Source organism: Kogia breviceps, chromosome 10, assembly GCF_026419965.1.
Source record: "Kogia breviceps isolate mKogBre1 chromosome 10, mKogBre1 haplotype 1, whole genome shotgun sequence".
In the NCBI taxonomy this organism is placed as follows: Eukaryota; Metazoa; Chordata; class Mammalia; order Artiodactyla; family Physeteridae; genus Kogia; species Kogia breviceps.
In genome coordinates, this window is record NC_081319.1 from 69,733,984 (window position 1) to 69,747,094 (window position 13,111).

The following is a 13,111-nucleotide window of genomic DNA, read 5'->3' on the forward strand; positions in this document are numbered from 1 at the left end:
CCACCAATAGTGCACAAGGGTTCCCTTATCTCCACATCCTCCAGTTTGATTCTGATTATTTTGCATGTAGCTGTCCAGTTTCCCAACACCATTTATTGAAGAAGCTCTCTTTTCCCCATTGTATATTCTTGGTTCCTTTGTCATAGATTAATTGCCCTTGTAAGTGTGGGTTCATCTGGGCTCTCTATTCTGTTCCATCGATCTATGTTTTTTTGTACCATTACCATACTGTTTTGATTACTGTAGTAGCTCTTTGTAGTATAGTTTAAAATCAGGGAGCATAATACCTCCAGCTCTGTTATTCTTTCTCAAGATTGTTTTGGCCACTCAGGATCTTTTGTGTTTCCATACAAATTTTAGAATTATTTATTATAGTTCTATGAAAATGCCATTGATATTGTGATAGGAATTGCATTGAATTTGTAGATTGCCTTAAGGAGTATCGTCACTTTAACAATATTAATCCTTCTAATCCATGAGCACAATATATCTTTTCATTAAAAAAATTTTTTTTAACTTTGTATTTTATATTGGAGTATAGTTGATTAACAGTGTTGTGGTAGTTTTGGGTGTACAGCAAAGTGTTTCAGTTATACATGTATCTATTCGTTTTCAAATTCTTTTCCCATTTAGGTTGTTACATAATATGGAGTAGAGTTCCCTGTGCAATACAGTAGGTACTTGTTGGTTATCCATTTTAAGTAAAGCAGTGTGTACATATCAATCCCAAACTCCCTAACTATCCCTTTCCCCCACTCTTCCCCCCAGTAACCATAAGTTCCTTCTTTAATTTTGTGATTCTGTTTCTGTTTTGTATCATTTCTTTTTAGATTCTGCATATAAGTGATATCATGTGGTATTTGTCTTTCTCCGTCCGACTTACTTCACTCAGTATGACAGTCTCTTTGTCCATCATGTTGCTGCAAATGGCATTATTTCATTCTTTTAATGGCTGAGTAATATTCCATTGTATATATGTACCACATCTTCTTTATCCATTCCTCTGTCAATGGACATTTAGGTTGCTTCCGTGTCTTGGCTATTGTAAACAGTGTTACAGTGAACATTGGGGTGCATGTATCCTTTTGTACCATGTTTCTCCAGATATATGCCTAGGAGTGGGATTGCAGGATCATATGGTAGCTCTGTTTTTAGTTTTTTAAGGAATCTCCATACTGTTCTCCATAGTGGCTGTACCAATTTACATTCCCACCAACAGTGTAGGAGGGCTCCCTTCTCTCCACACCCTCTCCAGCATTTATGGTTTATGTATTTTTTGATGATAACCATTTAAAAAAATTTATTTATGTATGTATTTATTTATTTATTTTTGTCTGCATTGGGTCTTTGTTGCTGCATGGGGGCTTTTCTCTAGTTGTGGCAAATGGGGGCTACTCTTCGTTGTGGTGAGCAGGCTTCTCATTGCAGTGGCTTCTCTTGTTGCAGAGCACGGGCTCTAGGTGCGCGGGCTTCAGTAGTTGCAGCACACAGGCTCAGTAGTTGTGGCTCATGGACTCTAGAGTGCAGGCTCAGTAGTTGTGGTGCATGGGCCTAGTTTCTCCATGGCATGTGGGATCTTCCCAGACCAGGGCTCATAGCGGTGTCCCCTGCATTGGCAGGCAGATTCTTAACCACTGTGCCACCAGGGAAGTCCTGATGATAGCCATTTTGACTGGTGTGAGGTGATATCTCATTGTACTTTTGACTTGCATTTCTCTAATAATTAGTGATGTTGAACATCTTTTCATGTGTTTCTTGGCCATCTGTATGTCTTCTTTGAAGAAATGTCTATATAGGTCTTCTGCCCATTTTTTTTTTTTTTTTTTGCAGTACGCGGGCCTCTCACTATTGTGGCCTCTCCCATTGTGGAGTGCAGGCTCCAGACACGCAGGCTCAATGGCCATGGCTCACGGGCCCAGCCGCTCTGCGGCACGTGGGATCCTCCCAGACCCGGGTACGAACCCGCGTCCCCTGCATTGGCAGGCGGACTCTCAACCATTGCGCCACGAGGGAAGCCCCCACTGCCCATTTTTTGATTGGGTTGTTTGTTTTGATGATATTAAGCCACATGAGCTGTTTGTAAATTTTGGAGACTAATCCCTTGTTGGTCACATCATTTGCAAATATTTTCTCCCATTCTCTTGGTTGTCTTTTCATTTTGTTTATGGTTTCCTCTGCTGTTCAAAAGCTTTTAAGTTTAACTAGGTCCTATTTGTTTATTTTTTGTTTTTATTTCCATTACTCTGGGAGATGGATCGATAAAGATATTGCTGCAATTTATGTCAGAGAGTGTTCTGCCTATGGTTTTCTCTAAGAGTTTTATAGTATCCTGTCTCACATTTAGGTTTTTAATCCACTTTGAGCTTATTTTTGTGTATGTTGTTAAAGAATGTTCTAATTTCATTTTTTTTTTACATATTGCTGTCCAGTTTTCCCAGCACAATTTATTGAAGAGACTGTCTTTCCACCATTGTATAGTCTTGCCTCCTTTGTTGTAGATTAATTGATCATAGGTGCATGGGTTTATTTCTGGGCTTTCTATCCTGTTCTGTTGATCTATATTTCTGTTTTTGTGTCAGTACCATACTGTTTTGATGACTATAGCTTTGTAGTATAGTCTGAAGGTAGGGAGCCTGATTCCTCCAGCTTTGTTTTTCATTCTCAAGATTGCTTTGGCTGTTCAGGATCTTTTGTGTCTCCATACAAATTTTAAGATGTTTTTGTCCTAATTCTGTGAAAAATGCCATTGGTAATTTGATAGGGATTGCATTGAATCTGTAGATTGCCATGGGGTAGTATAGTCATTTTCACAATGTTGATTCTTCCAATCCAAGAACATGGTATATCTTTCCATCTGTTTATGTCGTCTTCAGTTTCTTTCATCAGCGTCTTATACTTTTCAGAGTATAGGTCTTTTGTCTCCTTAGGTAGGTTTATTCCTTGGTATTTTATTATTTTTAATGTGATGGTAAATGGGATTGTTTCTTGAATTTCTCTTTCTGATCTTTTGTTGTTAGTGTATAGAAATGCAACAGATTTCTGCATATTAATTTTGTAACCTGCAACTTTACCAAATTCATTGATGAGCTCTAGTAGTTTTCTGGTAGTGTCTTCAGGATTTCTTATGTGTAGTATCATGCCATCTGCAAGCAGTCAGTTTAACTTCTTCTTTTCCAGTTTGAATTCCTTTTATTTCTTTTTCTTCTCTGATTGCCATAGCTAGGACTTCAAAAACTATGTTGAATAAAAGTGGCGAGAGTGGACATCCTTGTCTTGTTCCTGATATTAGGAGAAATGCTTTCAGCTTTTCACCATTGAGTATGATGTTAGCTGTCGGTTTGTCTTATATGGCCTTTATTATGTTGAGGTAGGTTCCCTCTATGCCCACTTTCTGGAGAGTTTTTATCATAAATGAGTGTTGAATTTTGTCAAAAGCTTTTTCTGCATCTATTGAGATGATCATATGGTTTTTATTCTTCAATTTGTTGATGTGGTGTATCACACTGATTGATTTGTGGATATTGGAAAATCCTTGCATCCCTGGGATAAATCCCACTTGACATGGTGTATGATCCTTTAAATGAATTGTTGAATTTGGTTTGCTAATATATATGTATTTTTATAAATTTAATTAATTAATTAATTTTGGCTGCGTTGGGTCTTCGTTGCTGCGTGTGGGCTTTCTCTAGTTGTGGTGAGTGGGGGCTACTGTTTGTTGCAGTGTGCGGGCTTCTCATCACAATGGCTTCTCTTGTTGTGGAGCATGGGCTCTAGGCAAACGGGCTTCAGTAGCTGTGGCATGTGGGCTCAGTAGTTGTGGCACACGGGCCCTAGAGCACAGGCCTAGTAGTTGTGGCACATGGGCTTAGTTGCTCCGTGGCATGTGGGATCTTCCGGGACCGGGGCTCAAACCCACGTCCCTTGCATTGGCAGGTGGATTCTTAACCACGGTGCCACCAGGGAAGCCCTGGTTTGCTAATATTTTATTGAGGGTTATTGCATCTATGTTCATCAAGGATATTGGCCTGTAATTTTCTTTCCTTTTGGTGTTTTATCTGGTTTTGGCATCAGGGAAATGTTGGCCTCATAGAATGAGTTCAGAAGCATTCCTTTCTCTGCCACTTTTGGAGTAGCTTAAGAAAGATAGGTATTTGTATGCTAACACATATATATGGAATCTAAAAAAAAAAAGGGGTTCTTCAGAACTTAGGGCAGGACAGGAATAAAGACGCAGGCATAGAGAATGGATTTGAGGACACGGGGAGGGGGAAGGGTAAGCTGGGATGAAGTGACAGAGTGGAATGGACATATATACACTACCAAATCTAAAATAGATAGCTAGTGGGAAGCAGCCGCATAGCACAGGGAGATCAGCTCGGTGCTTTGTGTCCACCGAGAGGGGTGGGATAGGGAGAGTGGGAGGGAGATGCAAGAGGGAGGAGATATGGTGATGTATGTATATGTATAGCTGATTCACTTTGTTATAAAGCAGAAACTAACACAACATTGTAAAGCAATTATACTCCAATAAAGATGTTTAAAAATATATATAAATAAAACAAATAAATAAAAGAAAGAAAGATAGGTATTAGTTCTTCTTCAGATATTTGGTAGACTTGACCTCTGAAGTTGTCTGGTCCTGGACTTTTTGTTCGTTGGGAATTTTCTATTACTGATGCAGTTTTTTTTTTACTGGCAATTGATCTGTTCATACTTTGTATTTTTTGTCATTCAGTCTTGGTAGATTGTATGTTTCTAGGAATTTATCCACTTCTTCTACATTGTCCATCTTACTGGTGTATATTGTTAGTAGTAATTGCTTATGATCCTTTGTATTTCTGTGGTGTCAGTTTTTTTTTTTTTTTTTTTTTTTTTTTTTTTTTTTTTTTTTTTTTTTTTTTTTTTTGTGGTACACGGGCCTCTCACTGTTGTGGCCTCTCCCATTGTGAAGCACAGGCTCCGGACACACAGGCTCAGTGGCCATGGCTCACGGGCCTAGCCGCTCTGTGGCATGTGGGATCTTTCCGGACTGGGGCACAAACCCGTGTCCCCTGCATTGGCAGGCAGACTTGCAACCACTGCGCCATCAGGGAAGCCCTGTGCTGTCAGTTTTAACTTTTTTTTCATTGCTGATTTTATTTGTTTGGGCCTTCTTTCTTTTTTTCTTCATGAGTCTGGCTAAACGTTTATCAATTTTGTTTATCTTTTCAAACAACCAGCTCTAAGTTTCATTGATCTTTTCTTTCTTTTTCTCTTTCTTTCCCTTTCTTTCTATTTCATTCATTTCTGCTCTGATCTTTATAATTACTTTACTTCTACTAACACTGGGATTTTTTTGTTTTTCTTTTTCTAGTTCCTTTAGGTGTAAAAAAATTAGGTTATTTATTTGAGATTTTTCTTGTTTCCTGAGCTGGGCTTGTATTGTTATAAACTTCCCTCTTGGCACTGCTTTGCTGTATCCCATAGATTTTTGGATCATTGTGTTTCCATCTTATGCTTGTCTTCAGATATATTTTGATTTTCTCTTTGATTATTCCAATGACCAGTTGGTTGTTTAGTGGCATATTGTTTAGCCTCCACATGTTTGTGTTTTTTTGCAGTTTTTTCTTGTAGTTGACTTCTATTCTCAGCATTGTGGTCAGAAAAGATGCTTGATATGATTCTAGTCTTTATAAATGTATTGAGACTTGTTTTATTGGCCTAGCATGTGATCTATCCTAGATAGTATTCCATGTGCACTTGAAAAGAATGTGTATTCTGCTGCTTTTGGATGGAATGTTTTATACACACACACACACACACACACACATATATACTTTACATATATGTGTAAATTTCATCTGATCTAATGTGTTAAGGCCAGTGTTTTCTTTTTTTTTTTAACATCTTTATTGGAGTATGATTGCTTTACAATGGTGTGTTAGTTTCTGCTTTATAACAAAGTGAATCAGTTATACATGTACATATGTTCCCATATCTCTTCCCTCTTGCATCTCCCTCCCTCCCACCCTCCCTATCCCACCCCTCTAGGTGGTCACAAAGCACCGAGCTGATCTCCCTGTGCTATGCGGCTGCTTCCCACTAGCTATCCACCCTACGTTTGGTAGTGTATATATGTCCATGCCACTCTCTCACTTTGTCACAGCTTACCCTTCCCTCTCCCCATATCCTCAAGTCCATTCTCTAGTAGGTCTGTGTCTTTATTCCCATCTTGCCCCTAAGTTCTTAATTTTTTTTTCTTAGATTCCATATATATGTGTTAGCATATGGTATTTGTTTTTCTCTTTCTGACTTACTTCACTATGTATGACAGACTCTAGGTCCATCCACCTCACTGCAAATAACTCAATTTCGTTTCTTTTTATGGCTGAGTAATATTCCATTGTATATATGAAGGCCAGTGTTTTCTATTGATTTTCTCTCTGGATGATCTGTCCTTTGATGTAAGTGGAGTGTTAGAGTCCCCTACTATTATTATGTTACTGTCAATTTCTTTCTGTACATTTGTTGATATTTATGTATGTAGGTGCTCCTATGCTGGGTGCATATATGTTTACAATTGTTATATCTTCTTGTTGGATTGATCTTTTTATCGTTATGTAATGTCCTTCTCTGTCTCCTGTTACAGTCTTTGTTTTAAAGTCTATCTTGTCTGTTGTAAGTATGGTTACTCCAGCTCTCTTTTCATTTCCATTTGCATGGAATACCTTTTTCCATCCTCTCACATTCAGTCTGTGTGTGTCTTTAGACCTGAAGTAAGTCTCTTGTAGGCATCATATATATGGGTCTTGTTTTATTTTAAAAATCTGTTCACCCATTCTGTATCTTTTGATTGGAGCATTTAGTCAATTTACATAATTATTGATAGGCATGTACTTATTGCCATTTTATTAATTGTATTTGGGTCATTTTTGTAGTTCCTTTTTGTTCCTTTCTGCTTCTTTTGCTCTCTTCCCTTGTGATTTGATGACTGTCTTTAGTGTTCTGCTTAGATTCCTCTTTTTTGGGGGGTTTGTGTATCTATTATAGGTCAAACACATTCTAACAACCCTGCATTTTTACTGTTCCCCCCCACCTTAATGTTTTTGACATCATATTTTACGTCTTTTAATTTTGTGTATCCCTTAACTACTTATTGTGGATATAAATGATTTTACCACTTTTGTCTTTTAAGTTTCCTACTAGCTTTATAAGTGTTTGATCTACTACCTTTACTATACATTTGTTTTTACCAATGAGATTTTTTTTCCTCTTATAATTTTCATTTTTCTAGTTGTGGTCTTTTCTTTTCCGTTTAAAGTCCCTTTAACATTTCTTGTAAAGCCAGATTTGTGGTGCTGAACTTTCTTAGCTTTGATTTGTCTGTAAAACTCTTTATCTCTCCTTCAAATCTGAATGATAGCCTTGCTGGGTAGAGTATTCTTGGTTGTAGGTTTTTTTTCTTTCATCACTTTGAATGTATTATGCCAGTCCTTCTGGCCTGCAAAGTTTCTGCTGAAAAGTCAGCTGACAGTTTTATGGGAGTTCCATTGTATGTAACTATTTGCTTTTCCCTTGCTTCTTTTAACATTCTCTCTTTATCTTTAATTTTTGCCGTTTAAATTACAATATGTCTTGGTATGAACTTCTTGGGTTGATCTCATTTGGGACTCTCTCTGCTTCCTGAATCTGAATGTCTGTTTCCATCCCCAAATTAGGGAATTTTTTTCAGCTATTATTGCTTCAAATAAGTTTTCTGCCCCTTTCTCTTTTCTCCTTCTGGGACTCTTGTAATGCAAATGTTAGTATGCTTGATATTGTCCCAGAGGTCTCTAAAACTGTACTCATTTTTTAAATATTTATTTATTTATTTTCCTTATTTTTTGGCTGCATCGGGTCTTAGTTGCGGCACACAGGATCTTTGTTGAGGCATGTGGGGTCTTTTGTTAAGGCATGTGGTCTCTTCGTTGTGGTGCTTGGGCTTCTCTCTAGTTGCAGCTTGTGGGCTTCTCTCTAGTTGTGGTGTGTGGGTTTTCTCTCTCTAGTTGTGGTGCGTGGGCTCCAGGGCACATGGGCTCTGTAGTTGTGGCATGCAGGCTCTCTCGTTGAGGCACACAAGCTCAGTAGTTGTGGCATGTGGGCTTAGTTGCCCCACAGCATGGGATCTTAGTTCCCTGACCAGGGATCAAACCCACATCGCCTGCATTGTAAGGAGGACCACTAGGGAAGTCCCTAAACTGTACTCATTTTTTAAAACTTCTTTTTCTTTTCAGCTTAGATTTCCACTTCTGTTTTCCTGTTCACTGATCCATTCCTCTGTATCATGCAATCTACTCTTGATTCCTTCTAGTGTATTTTTAATTTGTTATTATATTCTTCAACTCTTTGATTCTTCTTTATATTTTCTAACTCTTTGTTGAACTTCTCACTCTGTTCATCCTTTCTTCTCCTAGATTCACTGAGCATCTTTATGACCATTACTTTGAACTCTTTATTGGGTAGACTGCTTATCTCCACATTACTTAGTTGTACTTCTGGGGTTTTGTCTTGTTTCTTCATTTGAAATATATTCCTTTGTTGTCTCATTTTGCCTAATTCTCTGGTCATTTGTATGTATTTGGTAGGTTGGTTACAGTTCCCAATCTTTGAGAAGTGGCCATTTGTAGGAGATGTCCTTACGGGGGTCTGGTAGTACACCACCCTCTGGATGCAAACCTGTATGATCTAGGGGTGTCCTTTATATGTGCTCCATTGGCCCTTCTGTTGTGGTGGGGCTGAGTACTGTGTGTGGGCTGGTAGGTGGGGCTGGTCCCTGGCCTGGTTGGCTGCCAGGCCGTGCCTTGTACGAAGGCTGCTGGTGGGTGGGGCCAGGTCCTGGCCTGGCTGGCTGTGGGCCCCAGGGCTGGAGCCTGTGCACTGGTGGGCCTCCAAATTATCTGATGATGATCTTGTTGACACACCCTTGTATGTGACGACTTGCTTCTCTCTTGCTGCTTTCAAGATTCAATCTTTGTCTTTTTTTTAAAAAAATTTATTTATTTTTGGCTGTGTTGGGTCTTTGCTGCTGCGCACGGGCTTTCTCTAGTTGCGGCAAGCAGGGGCTACTCTTTGTTGCCGTGTGCAGGCTTCTCATTGTGGTGGCTTCTCTTGTTGCAGAGCACAGCTCTAGGTGCGTGGGCTTCAGTAGTTGTGGCACGTGGGCTCAGTAGTTGTGGCACACGGACTCTAGAACACAGGCTCAGTAGTTGTGGCACACAGGCTGTTGCTCCACAGCATGTGGGATCTTCCTGGACCAGGGCTTGAACTCGTGTCCCCTGCTTTGGCAGGCGGATTCTTAACCACTGAACCACCAGGGAAACCCCATCTTTGTCTTTTTGAAAGTATGATTATAATGTGTCTTGGTTTGGGTCTCTTTGAATTAATCTTACTCGAATTTGTTGAGCTTCTTGGATGTTTACATTTGTGTTTCACTAAACTTAGGAACTTTTCAAACATTATGTCTTCTAATATTTTCTCTGACCCTTTCTCTCTCTTCTTCGTCTGGACTCTCATGATGTCCACTTGATGGTGTCCCACAGGTCCGTTAGGTTCTGTTTACTTTTTTCAATCTTTTCTTTTTGTTCTTCTGTCTCAATAATTTCACCGTCATATCCTAATGTTCATTAGTTTTTTCCTTTGCCTGCTCATATCTGCCTTTGAATATGCCTAGTGAATTTTTCATTGCAGTTATTGTGTTTTTCAGCTCCAGAATTTTTTTGGTTTCTTTAGGTTTTAAAAATCTCTACTGATAGTTCCATCTTGTTTACACATTGTTTACTTGACTTTCTTCATATCTACCTTTAGTTCTTTGAGTATCTTTAAGACAGTTGTTTAAAAATTTTGGTAGTATATCTGTGATGAGGTCTTTTTCAGGGAAAGATTCTGTTGAATTATTTTTTCCTTTGAGTGGGCCATACTTTCCTGTTTCTTTGTATGTCTTGTGATTTTTTTGTTGAACACTGGCCATGTGAATCTAATAATGTGGTATTAACTCTGGAAATCAGATTCTTCCTCATGCCCAGGGTTTTCTGGTTTTTAAAATTTGTTTGTTATTTTTGATTGTTGTAGGCTGTCTCTGTGCTGAATATTGGTCTGAGGTGTAAAGTTAACATCTTCTCAGGTCTTTTCTGAGCCTTTCCCTGGACATATATTGTCACTTTCTAATTTTCCCCATATAGGCAGTTGTTTTTGAATGTCCTAGTCTTTACTGTCTGGCTCCTGAAAGAGGAAAATGCAAAAAGTGAAGGCGAGGGGAGGGCAAAAGGCTACTGGTCCTTTAAATTCCCCTGGAAGTCACTTGAGCCAGAGATGGAGGGGCTTACAATGATGGGGGAGCGGGGGAGATGAGACAGTGGCTTCCTGCCTCTTTGCACTTCAGTAATCAAGCAGCAATCCTACTCAGAGGACAGATGCTTAATATTCAGGGGACAGAGTCCTTTTTGCCCACCCTAGCTCCCACAAGCTGTGCCAGAAAACTTGCAGAGCTGCCTGCCATGTGGCTGGTGGTGGTGGATGGGTAGCTGCTATTGTACTAGCTGAAATTGACTAAAATTGCCTACAATATACCATCCATGCCTGGAAGTTGCAAGGTTTCAACAGACTCCAGAATTCCAAAATAGTTAACATCAGACAGATTCTGCCAGTATAATTGTTGTCTAGGTGGGAGAGAGATTCCTGGTGCTTCCTACTCTTCCATCTCCCCAGAATCCTCCTCCGATTCACATATGATCTGTTGGGCTGATGAACTCTTGAGTTAATAGTGGAAATAGATTTATGATCAGAGTGGCCTGAAGACCACAGATCCACTTTGCAGTTATGTCCCCTGCCCCAAGTCAAGTTGTTGCTGGTTCCCAATACATCAAGGACCAAAATCAGGTTGCCGGCACTGCTAGAAAACCATGTGGTTCTGGCCTCCACATTTCAAGGCAAGTAACAGGAATGAAGGGCCACTGAAATAGAGATGTGAGGCTGCCTTATGAGAAAGGGAGGAAGCCAATTTATTGAGCATCTACTAAGTACTAGTTTGGGCACAGTGTACTAAATGCTGAGATGGTGATGAGTAAAGGAATGCATGAGTTCCTTGAACCCTCAGTGGGGTGGGGGGGGTCATATGAGTTTTTTATGTTTCGGCTGGTGTCACCTTTAGGAAGACTTTGGTATCTGTAAAGGGCAAGGGTATATATGTGGGTTCACGTTTTTACACTGAAAAGATCAGAAGTTCCCAGTGTGGAAATGTGGTTGTAAGCAGACATCAAATCAGTTAGAGTAACTAGAATTAGCCATTGCCTCCCCCAATACTAGTCATTAGCTACTTGTTCTGCCCACCTTATCTCCTCAGTCAGAAGCTTTTAAGGAGATAATTTCTTGCTGTAGGCATTATGATTTGGCTTTAAAGTTATTTTATGAAAGCAGATTATCCAAAGTAGACCCAGGCCAGGAATATATTTAATGCCTCAAGAGAGGCTTAGACACTTGGGGGTATTTATAATGTGTCAACTAAGCCAGGTTTGAAATACATCTCCAAGAATTCCTTCCTTGCATAGTTTTAGGTTGGTAAGGACCACATGATCTTTGTGAGATTCCAAAGGTAGAAACAGTGTAGCAGCCACACTCTTCTTCTATCTGGAAATTCAGCGTAAAGAGGGTTTAAGTGTCTGGCACATAGTTAAGAATTCAAATAGTAATGACCAGTTTAAGCCTGTGGCTGCAGGACAGCTTTTTCTATGCACTGTTCTTAGCAACTGGTACCTACCCTACCCTTGTCAATGCCCAGATTACTGAAGATTTCACTACTTGCCCTTGATTATGTTAAAAAGGTCTGGTCCCTCCAAACACGGGTACTGAAGTGTTTGCTGAAAATGAGCAGGCTGCAGAGGAAAACCTTTTGCCTTTTCTTGCGCCAACCAGATTCCAAGGTGGTGGGTGGTGAGGATCTACTATCTGGTTAGTTTCTTCTTTCCTCTAAACATTGAAATTCCTTAACTCAACCCAGAGCATGCTTTAAAAAGCAAAACATCCCTACCCTTTACATACTGGTAAATTCCCTGCATTTACTCCAAAGTAGGCTATGAGGCCTATGGCTCTGTTGCCATTTCAGTTCCACCAAATGCTTGGGGATTTTAAGGAGCTATCAACATCTTATGCCATGTGCCAAAAGAATCATGCTTTAGACTAGAAAAAGACCTATTTTGAAATTATAGAAGGGGCATCAGGTGACCTCGATGACCATGGGCTGGCCACTTCACCCTTCTGGGTCCTCCTCATCCTTGATTCTCCAGGGTCCTCAGGGAATCCCTACTATATGGACTCTGCTCCAGTTATCCCATCTGTAGGTAGCAGTTAGCTCCAACAGGTGCTGTCAAAGGTCTTCTTGGGAGCTACATTCAGTGATGTCCCCTTTCTTGCAATGTATCATTAAGGTCGCACATGTAGATTATGTATGTTGAGATGAATTATATAAATAGCAGGGTCAAAATTATTGTGCCTTGTCTGTAGAGTTCCCTTATCTCCCAAAGAAATGTCAGACAAGTAGGAGAAAAATCTGAAAGGAAGCACTGAGGGTTCCTTTTATGTACACTTTTGTCAGTCATTGCTATTCAAACACATAAGTAGCCAGTTGATGGAAATATACACCTAGTTTGAGGAATTGTTTTTGGATTTTGATGAATCAGCTCAAATTAATGCTCTTTGTCACTAATGTTGGTGACAGTCCCTTGGAATACATTCTGATGCACCATGCTAAGAGAGGAGTCGAAGGGATGCCTTAAAGGCCAAATAACTATGGAGAAAACTCTTCACTGATATTCCTCATGCTTTGGAGCAGGTGCAGGCTGCCTCGAATTACCCAAATCACAAATTTATAGTTAGGAAACTCTCTGCTTATCTTCAAGATCCCTAGCTAATCATTACTTGTTTAGAAAGAATGTGCAAATAAAGGGAATTATTCCATTACCACATAATTTAGCAGCAAGGGGGGAAGAGTATAATTCAAGTCCAGAGATGAAGCGAGGAATTCAAAGGGAATAAAAGGTGGCTGCAGCCTGTGTTAACCTGCCTGTAGGCCTTGGTGGTGCTATTGGGGTCGCAGTGCCCC

At 39.8% G+C, this 13,111-nt stretch overlaps 1 long non-coding RNA gene across 2 annotated transcripts in view; it reads left to right on the top strand.

The window, feature by feature from the left end:
• The window catches only part of LOC136792007 (uncharacterized), a 125,922-nt gene that overhangs the window by 99,300 nt on the left and 13,511 nt on the right, over positions 1 to 13,111 (top strand). The gene's annotated exons all lie outside the window — the stretch shown is intronic.